The sequence below is a fragment of the Odocoileus virginianus genome, chromosome 3 (genome assembly GCF_023699985.2).
Source record: "Odocoileus virginianus isolate 20LAN1187 ecotype Illinois chromosome 3, Ovbor_1.2, whole genome shotgun sequence".
Taxonomy (NCBI): Eukaryota; Metazoa; Chordata; class Mammalia; order Artiodactyla; family Cervidae; genus Odocoileus; species Odocoileus virginianus.
In genome coordinates, this window is record NC_069676.1 from 475,715 (window position 1) to 487,503 (window position 11,789).

At 39.0% G+C, this 11,789-nt stretch overlaps 1 pseudogene; it reads left to right on the top strand.

Moving 5' to 3' along the window:
* Window positions 1-2,647: 2,647 nt before the first annotated feature.
* Window positions 2,648-4,003, top strand: LOC110150313 (large ribosomal subunit protein uL4 pseudogene; annotated as a pseudogene).
* Window positions 4,004-11,789: the final 7,786 nt, after the last annotated feature.

Genomic DNA, 11,789 nt, shown 5'->3' on the forward strand with positions numbered 1-11,789 from the left:
GATTAAACAATACATTACTCAATAACAAAGAGGTTACTGAAGAAATAAAACAAGAGATCAAAAGATTCCTAGAAACAAATGACAATGAAAACACGATGACCCAAAACCTACGGGACTCAGTAAAAGCAGTTCTAAGTGGGTTGTTTATAGCAATACAGTCATACCTCAAGAAGCAAGAAAAGCATTGAATAGACAGCCAAACTCTAAATCTAAAGCAGCTGGTAAAAGAAGAACAAAAATCCCCCAAAGTCAACAGAAAGAAGGAGATCATAAAAATTGGAGCAGAAATAAGTGAAAAAGAAATGAAGGAAACAACAGCAAAGAGTAATAAAAACTGAAAGCTGGTTCTTTGAGAAGATTAACAAAATTGACAAACCACTAGCCAGACTCATCAAGAAAAAAGGGAGAAAAATCAAATCAATAAAATTAGAAATGAAAAAGGAGAGGTTACAACAGACAACAAAGAAATACAATGGATCATAAGAGAATGTTATGAGCAACTATATGCTAAGAAAATGGACAACCAAGAGGAAATGGACAGATACTTAGAAAAGATCAGCCTCTCAAAACTGAACCAGGAAGAAATAGAAATTATGAACAACCCAATTACAAACACTGAAATTGAAACAGTGATCAAAAATCTCCCCAGGGCCAGATGGCTTCACAGGTGAATTCTATCAAACATTCAGAAAAAAGCTAATGCCTATTTTTCTGAAACTTTTCCAAAAACTTGCAGAGGAAGGAACACTTCCAAACTGATTCTACAAGACCACAATCACCCTGATACCAAAACCAGGAAAAGACAACATGAAAAAAGAAAATTACAGGCAAAAATTACTGATGAACATAGATACAAAATTCCTCAGCAAAATTCTAGCAAACGGGATCCAACAACACATTAAAAAGCTCATACATCATGATCAAGTTGGGCTTATTCCAGGATGAAAGGATTCTTCAATATGTGCAAATCAATCAATGTGCTATACCATATCAACAAATTGAAAGATAAAAACCACATGATCATCTCAACAGATGCAGAAAAAGCCTTTGACAGAACCCAGCATCCATTTATGATAAAAATGCTTCAAAAAATGGGCATAGAAGGAACCTATCTCAACATAGTAAAGGCCATTATATAAAAACCCACAGGAAACATTATTCTTAATGGTGAAAAGCCAAAAGTTTTTCCCTCTAAGATCAGGAACAAGACAAGTGTCCACTCTCACCACTATTATTCAACATAGTTTTGGAAGTCCTAGCTACAGCTATTAGAGAAGAAAAAGAAATAAAAGGAATCCAGATCAGAAAAGAAGAAGGAAAACTCTCACTTTTTGCAGATGACATGATACTATATATAGAAAACCCAAAATAAACTATCAGAAAACTACTAGAGCTAATCAGTGAATTCAGCAAAGTCGCAGGTCAATGCACAGAAATCACTTACACTCCTATATACTAACAATGAAAAACCAGCAAGAGAAATTAAGGGATCAATCCCATTCACCATTGCAAGAAAAAGAATAAAATATCTAGGAATAAACTTACCTAAGGGGAAAAAAAAAGACATGTTTACAGAAAAGTATAAGACACTGATGAAAGTCAGAGATGACATAAACAGATGGAGAGATATTTCATGTTCCTGGGTGGGAAGAATCAAAATTGTCAAAATGACTATATTATCAAATGCAATCTACAGATTCAATACAATCCCTATCAAATTACCAAAGGCTTTTTTTTCCACAGAACTACAACAAAAAATTTCACATTTCATATGGAAACATAAAAGACTCCAAAGAGTCAAAGCAATCTTGAGAAAGAAGGATGGAGCTGGAGAAATCAACCTTCCTGACTTCAGACTATACTACAAAGCTACAGTCATCAAGAAGTATGGTGCTGGTGCAGAAACAGAAGTATAGACAAATGCAACAAGATAGAGAACCTAGAGGTAAACCCACACACCCATGGGCTCCTTATTTTTGACAAAGGAAGCAGGAATATACAACGGGGCAAAGACAGCCTCTTCAATAACAGGTGCTGGGAAAACTGGACAACTACCTACAAAAGAATGATCACTGCCTAATGCCATACACAAAGATAAACTCAAAATGGATTAAAGACCTAAATATGAGACCAGAAACTATTAAACTCTTGGAGGAGAACATAGGCAGAACACTTGATGACATAAATCAAAGCAAGAACTCCCATGACCCACCTCCTAGAGTAATGGAAATAAACACAAAACTAAACAAGTGGGACCTAATTAAACTCAAAAGTTTTTTGCACAGCAAAAGGAAACTACAAACATGGTGAAAAGACAAACCATTAGAATGGGAGAAAATAATAGAAAGGGAAACAACTGATAAAGAATGAATCTCCAAAATATACAAGCAGCTTATACAACTCAATACCAAAAAAGCAAACAACCCAATCAAAAACTGGGGAAAGGGACCTGAAGATACATTTCTCCAAAGGAGACATATGGATGTCTAACTAGTACATGAAAAGAAGCTCAACATCACTAGTTATCAGAGAAATGCAAATCAAAACTACACGAAATACACCTCACACCAGTCTGAATGGCCATCATTTAAAAAGTCTACAAACACCTTTTCCTGTTGGAGCTGCAGGGTTGAGAGGAGTGTGGCCTTCTCCTCTCCCGGCCATGGTGTGTGCTCGTCCACAGATATCAGTGTACTCTGAAAGGGGGGAGTCCTCTGGCAAAAATGCCACTTTGCCTGCTGTGTTCAAGGCTCCCATTCAACCAGATATTGTTAACTTGTTTACACCAACTTGTGCAAAAACAACAGACAGCCCTATGCTGTCAGTGAATTAGCAGGTCATCAAACCAGTGCTGAGTCTTGGGGTACCGGCAGAGCTGTGGCTCGAATTCCCAGGGTTTGAGGTGGCAGGACTCACCGTTCTGGCCAGGGTGCTTTTGGAAATATGTGTCGTGGGGGCCGCATGTCTGCACCAACCAAGACCTGGCGACGTTGGCACCGCAGAGTGAATACAACGCAGAAGCGATATGCCATCTGCGCTGCACTGGCTGCCTCAGCCTTACCAGCCCTGGTCATGTCTAAAGGTCATCGTATAGAGGAAGTTCCTGAACTTCCTTTGGTGGTTGAAGATAAAATTGAAGGCTACAAGAAGACCAAGGAGGCTGTTTTGCTTCTGAAGAAACTTAAGTCCTGGAATGATATCAAAAAGGTTTACACCTCTCAGTGAATGAGAGCTGGCAAAGGCAAAATGAGAAACCCTTGCTGTATCCAGCGCAGGGGACCCTGCATCATCTATAATGAAGACAATGGTACCATCAAGGCATTCAGAAACATCCCTGGAATTACTCTGCTTAATGTAAGCAAGCTGAACATTTTGAAACTTGCTCCTGGTGGTCATGTGAGACGTTTCTGCATTTGGACTGAAAGTGCTTTCTGAAAGTTAGATGAGCTGTATGGCACTTGGCGTGAAGCAGCCTCCCTCAAGAGTAACTACAACCTCCCCATGCACAAGATGCTCAATACAGACCTTAGCAGAATCTTGAAAAGCCCAGAAATTCAAAGAGCACTCCGAGCACCACGCAAGAAGATTCATCGCAGTGTCCTGAAGAAGAATCCACTGAAAAACCTGAGAATCATGTTGAAGCTTAACCCATACGCAAAGACCATGCACTGGAACACCATTCTTCAACAGGCCAAGAACCACAAAATCCACATGGATAAGGCAGCAGCAGCACTAGAAGCCAAATCAGATCAGAAGGGGGTTGAGGGCAAGAAGCCTATGGTGGGAAACAAAGAAAAGAAGGCTGTTGGTGATAAGAAGCTGAAGAAGCCTGCAGTGGGAAAAAAGGCTGCAAGGACCAAGAAACCAGCAGCTGAGAAGGAACCCACAGAAAAGAAACCCACCTCAGAGGAAAAGAAGGCTGCTGCATAAACTTAAATTTGTGTATTCCATAAATGCCAAATCATTTTGGACAGCTAATTTTGAATAAAGACCTGAACAAAGAGGCAATGAGAAATATGAAAAAAAATACAAACAATAAATGCCGGAGAGGGTGTGGAGAAAAGGGAACACTCTTACATTGTTGGTGGGAATGTCAGCTGATGCAGCCACCATGGGAGAGGGTATGGAGACTTTTTAAAAAGCTAGGAATAAAGACACCATATGAGCCAGCAATCCCACTGTTAGGCATATTCCCCGAGGAAATCAAAACTGAACAAGTCACATGTACCCCAATGTTCACTGCAGCTTTATTTACAATAGCTAGAACAGGGAAGCAACCTAGATGTCCACCGATTGATGAATGGATGAGGAAGCTGTGGTACATATATACAAAGGAATACTACTCAACCATAAAAAGGAATGCATTTGGAATCTGCTCTAATGAGGTGGACAAAATTAGAGCCCATTATACAAAGTGAAGTAAGTCAGAAAGAGAAATATAAATACCATATACTGACACATACATATGGAATCTGAAGAGATGGAACTGATTAATTTATTTTCAGGGTGGCAATGGAGAAACAGACATAGAGAACAGATCTATGGACAAGTTAGAAGGAGAGAAGGGAGAAGGCGAGATGTACAGAGAGTAGCATATAAATTTACAATACCGCTATCCAAAAGTCTACAAGCAATAAATGCTGGAGAGGGTGTGGAGAAAAGGGAACCCTCTTACACTGTTGGTGGGAATACAAATTAGTACAGCCACTATGGAAAACAGTGTGGAGATTTCTTAAAAAGCTGGAAATAGAACTGCCATATGACCCAGCAATCCCACTTCTGGGTATACACACCAGGGAAACCAGATCTGAAAGAGACACGTGCACCCCAATGTTCATCGCAGCACTGTTTATAATAGCCAGGACATGGAAGCAACCCAGATGCCCATCAGCAGACGAATGGATGAGGAAGCTGTGGTACATATACACCATGGAATATTACTCAGCCATTAAAAAGAATTCATTTGAATCAGTTCTAATGAGATGGATGAAACTGGAGCCCATTATACAGAGTGAAGTAAGCCAGAAAGATAAAGACCATTACAGTATACTAACACATATATATGGACTTTAGAAAGATGGTAACGATAACCCTATATGCAAAACAGAAAAAGAGACTCAGATGTATAGAACAGACTTGTGGACTCTGGGAGAAGGCGAGGGTGGGATGTTTCAAGAGAACAGCATTGAAACATGTATATTATCTAGGGTGAAACAGATCACCAGCCCAGGTTGGGTGCATGAGACAAGTGCTTGGGCCTGGTGCACTGGGAAGACCCAGAGGGATCGAGTGGAGAGGGAGGTGGGAGGGGGGACCGGGATGGGGAATACATGTAAATCCATGGCTAATTCATTTCAATGTATGACAAAAACTACTGTAATGATGTAAAGTAATTAGCCTCCAACTAATAAAAATAAATGGAAAAAAAATAATTAAAAAAAATAAAACCTACTATCAACTGTTGGGCCTCAAAAAAAAAAAAATTTACAATACCATGTGTAAAACACATAGCCAATGGGAATTTTCTGTATGACTCAGGGAACTCAGGGGCTCTGTGACAGGCTGAAGGGTGGGGTGGGAAGGGAGATGGGAGGGAGGTCTGGGAGGGAGGGGACATAGGTATACCTATGGCTAATTCTTGTTGATGTATGATAGATAACCACAAAATTCTGAAAAGCAATTATCCTTTGATTAAAAAATTTTAAAAAAAATCAAACCCCAAACAATTAAGAAAATGGCAATAGGAACATATATATATATATCAATAATTACTTTAAATATAAACAAATTAAATGCTCCAACCAAAAGGCACAGACTGGCTAAAGGGATACAAAAACAAGACCTATGTACATATTCTGTCTACAAGAAACCCATTACAGACCTAAAGACACATATAGACTGAAAGTGAGAGGATGGAAATTATACTCCATGCAAATGGGAAGCAAAAGAAAGCTGCAGTAGCAACCCTCATATCAGACAAAATAGACCTTAATATAAAGAAGATGGCAAGAGATAAGAAAGGACACTACATAGTGATCAAGGGATTGATCCAAGAGGAAGACATAACAATCGTAAATATCTATGCACCCAACATAGGAGCACCTCAATACATAAGACAAACACTAACAGAGATAAATGGAGAAATTGACAGTAACACAATAATAGTAGGAGACTTTATCACCCCACTCACACCAATGGACAGATCATCAAAATAGAAAATTATTAAGGAAACACAAGTCTTAAATGATACATTAGATGAGGTGGATCTCATTGATATCTTCAAGACATTCCATCCAAATGCAGAATACACCTTCTTCTCAAGTGCGTATGAAACATTCTCCAGGATAGACTACATCTTGGATCACAAAGCAAACCTCTGTAAATTTAAGAAAATTGAAATCATATCAAGCATCTTCTCTGACCACAACGCTATGAGACTAGATATCAATTACAAGAAAAAAAAACTGTAAGAAACAAAAACACATGGAAATTAAATAATATGTTTCTAAATAACCAACAGGTTACTGGAGAAATCAAAAGGGAAATAAAAAAATTTCTAGACTCAAATGACAATGAAAACGCAACAACTCAAAACCTATGGGATGCAACAAAAGCAGTTCTAAGAGGGAAGTTTATAGCAATACAATCCTATCTCAAGAAACAATAAAAACATCGAATAGACAACCTAACTTTACACCTAAAACAACTGGAAAAAGAAGAACAAACCCCACCACCACCACCACCAAATTAGCAGAAGGAAAGAAATCATAAAGACCAGAACAGAAGTTAAGTGAAAAAGGAATGAAAGAAACAATAGTAAAGATTAATAAAACTTAAAGCTAGTTCTTTGAAAAGATAAACAAAATTGACAAACATTTAGCCAGACTCATCAAGAAAAAAATAGAGAAGAATCAAATCAACAAAATTGGAAATGAAAAAGGAGAGGCTGCAACAGAGAATGCAGAAAGGATTATAAGAGACTACAGTGAACAACTATATGGCGATAAAATAGGTAACCTGGAAGCAATGGACAGATATCTTCCAAGACTGAATCAGGAATAAATAGAAATTATGAACAACCCAATTACAAGCACTGAAATTGACGCTGTGATTAAAAAAAAAAAAATCTCCCAAAAAACAAAAGCCCAGGACCAGATGGCTTCCCAGGGAAATTCTATCAAACATGTATAGATGAGCTAATGCCTATCTTTCTAAAACTCTCAAAAAATTGTAGAGGGAGAAGCACTTAGAAATTAATTCTACAGGGCCATCATCACCCTGACACCAAGACCAGACAAAGACAACACAAAAACGAAAATTACTGGCCAATATCACTGATGCAAAAATCATCAGCAAAATGTTAGTGAACAGAAATTAACAACACATTAAAAATCTCATACACCATGATCAAGTTGGGTTTATTCCAGGGATGCAAGCATTCTTCAATATACACAAATCAAAAACTGTACAGCTACATGTAAAAGAGTGAAATTAGAACACTTCCTAACACCATACACAAAGATAAACTAAAAATGGATTGGAGACCTAAATCTAAGACCAGAAACTATAAAACTCTTAGAGGAAAACATAGTAAGAACCCTCGATGACATAAATCAAAACAAGATCCTCTATGACCCACCTCCTAGATTAATGGAAATGAAAACAGAAGTAAGCAAGCAGGACCTGATTAAACTTAAAAGCTTTTGCACAGCAAAGGAAACTATAAGCAAAGTAAAAAGACAACTCTCAGAATGGGAGAAAATAATAGCAAATGAAACAACTGACAAAGGATTAATTTCCAAAATATACAAGCAGCTCATACAACTCAATACCAGAAAAACAATCCAATCAAAAAGTGGGGGAAAGACCTAAACAGACATTTCTCCAAAGAACACACACAGATGGCTAACAAATAGATGAAAGGATGCTCAACATTGCTCATTATTAGAGAAATGCAAATCAAAACTAGAATGAGATATCACTTCACACCAAGTCAGAATAGCCATCATCAAAAAGTCTACAAACAATAAATGCTGGAGAAACTGTGGAGAAAAGGGAATGCTCTTGCACTATTGTTGGGAATGTAAATTGATACAGCCACTATGGAAGATTGTATGGAGATTCCTTTAGAAACTAGGAATAAAACCACCATATGACCCAGCAATCCCACTCATAGGCATAAACCCTGAGGAAACCAAAATTTAAAAAGATACATGTATCCCATTGTTAGTGATTGTTAGTGATGCCTTAGAAATCATCACTATGAAAAAAGCTAGTGGATGTGATGGAATTCCAGTTGAGCTATTTCAAATCCTGAAAGATGATGCTGTGAAAGTGCTGCACTCAATATGCCAGCAAAGTTGGAAAACTCAGCAGTGGCCACAGGACTGGAAAAGGTCCATTTTCATTCCAAGCCCTAAGAAAGGCAATCCCAAAGAATGCTCAAACTGCGGCACAATTGCACTCATCTCACATGCTAGTAAAGTAATGCTAAAAATTCTCCAAGCCAGGCTTCAGCAATACGTGAACTGAGAACTTCCAGATGTTCAAGCTGGTTTTAGAAAAGGCAGAGGAACCAGAGATCGAATTGCCAATATCTGCTGGATCATCAAAAAAGCAAGAGAGTTCCAGGAAAACATCTATCTCTGCTTTATTGACTATGCCAAAGGCTTCGACTGTGTGGATCACAATAAACTGTGGAAAATTCTGAAAGAGATGGGAATACCAGACCACCTGACCTGCCTCTTGAGAAATCTGTATGCAGGTCAGGAAGCAACAGTTAGAGCTGGACATGGAACAATGGCCTGGTTCCAAATAGGAAAAGGAGTATGTCAAGGCTGTATATTGTCACCCTGCTCATTTAACTTATATGCAGAGGAAATCATGAGAAATGCTGGGCTGGAGGAAGCACAAGCTGGAATCAAGATTGCCGGGAGAAATATCAATAACCTCAGATATGCAGATGACACCACCCTTATGGCAGAAAGTGAAGAGGAACTAAAGAGCCTCTTGATGAAAGTGAAAGAGGAGAGTGAAAAAGTTGGCTTAAAGCTCAACATTCAGAAAACTAAGATCATGGCATCTGGTCCCATCACCTCATGGGAAATAGATGGGAAGACAGTGGAAACAGTGTCAGACTTTCTTTTGGGGGGCTCCAAAATCACTGCAGATGGTGATTGCAGCCATGAAATTAAAAGACTCTTACTCCTTGGAAGGAAAGTTATGACCAACCTAGACAGCGTATTAAAAAGCAGATACATTACTTAGCCAATAAAGGTCTGTCTGGTCAAGGCTATGGTTTTTCCAGTGGTCATGTATGGATGTGAGAGTTGGACTGTGAAGAAAGCTGAGCGCTGAAGAATTGATGCTTTTAAACTGTGTGTTGGAGAAGACTCTTGAGAGTCCCTTGGACTGCAAGGAGATCCAACCAGTCCATCCTGAAGGAGATAAGTCCTGGGAGTTCATTGGAAGTACTGTTGCTGAAGCTGAAACTCCAATACTTTGGCCACCTCATACAAAGAGTTCACTCATTGGAAAAGACCCTGATGCTGGGAGGGATTGAGGGCAGGAGGAGAAGGGGCCAACAGAGGATGAGACGGCTGGATGGCATCACCGACTCAATGGGCATGAGTCTGAGTAAACTCCAGGAGTTTGTGATGGACAGGGAGGCCTGGCCTGCTGTGGTTCATGGGGCCACAAAGAGTCGGACACTACTGAGCGACTGAACTCAACTTATCCCATTATTCATTATAGCACTATTTACAATAGCCACAACACGAAAGATATCCAGAACCCAGATGTCCATCGACAGATGAATAGATAAAGAAGTTGTGGTACATATACATAATGGAATACTACTCAACCATGAAAAGAAACACATTTGAACCTGTTTTAATGAGGTGGATGAACCTAGAGCCTATTATACAGAGTGAAGTAAGTCAGAAAGAGAAAGATAAATATTGTATACTAATGCATATTTACAGAATCTAGAAAAATGGTACTGAAGAATTTATTCGCTGGGCAGAAATGGAGAAACAGACATACAGAATAGACTTATGGACATGGGGAGAGAGGAGGAGAGGGTGAGATGTATGGAGAAAGTAATATGAAAATTTACTTTACCATATGTAAAATAGATAGCCAACAGGAATTTGATACATGTCTCAGGAAACTCAAACAGGGGCTCTGTATTAACCTACAAGGGTGGGATGGTGAGGGAGATGGGAGGGAGATTCAAAAGGGTGGGGATATATGTATACCTATGGCTGTTCCATGCTGAGGTTTGACAGAAAACAACAAAATTCTATAAAGCAATTATCCTTCAATTAAAAAATAAATACATTTTTTAAAAAAAGAAAAACTCCCTGAGAAGATCCTAAACTTTTGATGAACTTTAGGCTCCACAAAAGCAAGCAGTGAAGGCAAAGGTGTAGTTGTAAAAGACCTTGCTAAGCATTGACAGGGTACCTCTACACAGAGACAGTCTGCAAAGACCTGAACAGCATTTTTTTTCTCCTTTTTTTATCTTCTCTCTCTCAGCTCAAAGTATTTGAAATAAATTTTCTATTGAACCACTAGCTGATGCCTAACTTAATGGAACAGATTCTTGAGAGGCCACACATAACAAAGAATACAGACTTTGCAGCTCAGAGCAAGCAAGCAACAAGAAAAAATCCAGAGGAAGAGGTAGAATCTGATTTCTAAATTGCCACAGCATAATATTTAAAATGGTCTTCCCAGGTGGTACTAGTGACATAAAAGAAAAGGGTTTGATCCCTGGGTTGGGAAGATCCCCTGGAGAAGGACGTGGCAACCCACTCCAGTATTCTTGCCTGGAAAACCCCATGGACTGAGGAGTCTGGTGGTCTACAGCCCATGGGGTTGCAAAGAGTCAGATATGACTGAAGCGACTTAGCACACATTCACAATATTTTAAATGCCCATTTTAAAAAATAACAACTTTTTTAAAAATGAAGTATGCAAAAGAAAAAGAAAAAACCTAGGGCCTCTTCACAAGAAAAAAAAATTTAACAGAAAATGTCCCCAAGGAAGCACACATATTGGAATTACTAGACAAAGACTTTAACTGTCTTAACCATACTCAAAAAGGAAAAAAAGGAAGAGGAAACCCTATGGACAAAGAGTGAGTGGAAACTAGGAGAAGAATGTCTCAACAAATAGAGAATATTGATAAAGAAATGGAAATAATAAAAAGGAACCAAACAGAAATTAGACTAAATCCTTCCCAAAATCCTTGTTGAAACCTAATCCCTAAAGGCAGGTGGAACTTTTGAGGAACAGGAGGGCCCTCCTGAATAGGATTGCATGCATGTTCAGTCAGTCATGTCTGAATTCTTTCTGACCCCGTGGACTGTAGCCCACCATGCTCCTCTATCCATGGGATGTTTCAGGCCAGAATACTGAGGTGGGTTGCCATTTCCTCCTCCAGGGGATCTTCCTGACCCAGGGATCAAACCTGCATCTCCTGCATTGACAGGCAAGTTCTTTACAACTGAACCAGGGAAGCCCCAAGAATAGGATTAGTTCCTGTATAAAAGAAATCCTAGAGAGCTTGCTTGCCCATTCCACCATGTGAGGTTACCATGTGAGGTTATAGTGAAAGGATGGTAGTATGTGACCCAAAAATAAAGCCAGTCACAAAATCTGCTGACACCTTGCTCTCAGACTTCCACCCTCCAGAACTGTGAGATATAAATTTTATTTGTTTTCAGAAATGCTGCACAGCTTGCAGGACCTTAGTTCTCCAACCAGGGATCAAACCCATGTCC